The sequence below is a fragment of the Mastomys coucha genome, unplaced genomic scaffold (genome assembly GCF_008632895.1).
Source record: "Mastomys coucha isolate ucsf_1 unplaced genomic scaffold, UCSF_Mcou_1 pScaffold23, whole genome shotgun sequence".
Classification (NCBI taxonomy): domain Eukaryota; kingdom Metazoa; phylum Chordata; class Mammalia; order Rodentia; family Muridae; genus Mastomys; species Mastomys coucha.
Window position 1 is genome coordinate 12,053,222 of NW_022196906.1, and position 1,492 is coordinate 12,054,713.

Genomic DNA, 1,492 nt, shown 5'->3' on the forward strand with positions numbered 1-1,492 from the left:
CTTGAACCACTACTATTCAAGCTGACGCCTTTTAAAGTGGTTAGCAGATGTTTTCTGTCTTCTCTTCTGTTTATTTTTTTTCCTTTTCATTTTACTAGCACTCTCCATCTCCTGCTTTTCATTTTATAGAATTATTTCTCCAGAAAAATATGTATGAATCCAAACATGTAATAAAGCTTGCCAATACTTTATAACACATTTTATTTTTCAAAATTCTTTGAAGTTAATCAACATTCCTCTAACTTGATAAGTTAGTAAAATGTCACTATATTTCGTTAAAACTCATTTTTTCCCATACTACCCACATCCTTTACTATGTAGAAACTGTCATTTTACTTCCACAGCACAGAGAAGACACGGTTATGCCTGTTAGACTCCTAGGAAACTCCGCCACCACAGACTACTCCCAGGAGTGGAGGATTAATGATAGTTCCAGGCTGGTTCTGAGTAACTGAATTCTCATACTTCCCATGGGAGTATATTGCACAGCATGAATTTAGCAGTGGAGCACTGTTCCTAAAACTAACATTTACTGAAAACTTTCTCATCAAACTGTATCTCTTCAGTTATTCACGTACACTACACATTTGCCTTCATGAAACCTGTCACTCAGCTGTCTTGTGATCAGCCACTATTATTTTTCATAAAATAATTTAAAGTAATAGTCATTCAGGAAATGAGTTAAGCCTGAGCACATAATACTCAGATCATAAACAACTGGACAACTATATGACTTGTTAGTATCTCAGTGAATACTTACAAAAGAGACATTTGGATACTTTTTAAAGAAGAATAAAGTATAAATGCAGAGTTTTAAAACTGAGTTGGAAGCTTTGTTGTGTTATGACTCAGTGGTAGACTGTTCGCCTAACAAAGCAAGGTCCTGGGTTCAGTTCCCAGTATCAGGGTTGATGGGGAATCAACTATACAAGAAACCAATCCTTGAAATTAGCATTATCTGAAAGTAACTATTTTATATCTATAAAGAATTAACACATGAACTTGGTAAAATTCAGTGTGTCCTGAAAGAAAACAAACAAATAAAAATAGAGAAATGTAAGAAACAGAATTCCAAGAAAGATGGGAACTATGGGGGGAATAATTAAAATAAAATTTAGACATGTCTGAAAATGTCAGACCATAATTAATTAATAAGACAATAAAAATATGCAAGCAGAAAAGGAACTCATATAACTCAAGACCCCAAATATGCATAACAATGTTTCAAAATAGACAAAGATTCTAAATAGACATGCTTGAAATGAACACATTCAGATGGTCAGAGAGAAATGTGATAATGCTCAAGGTCTTTAACCCATGGAAACATAACTCAAAACTGTGGTGATATTTGCACCTCATGCCTGTTACATGACATAAAAATGACCGATATATAGGCACATGCCTATGATCCCAGAACTTGGGAGAATTGTATGAGGCAGGCATATAACAATTCCAAGGCCAAACTGGGCTCCAGAACAAATAAGACTCCAAA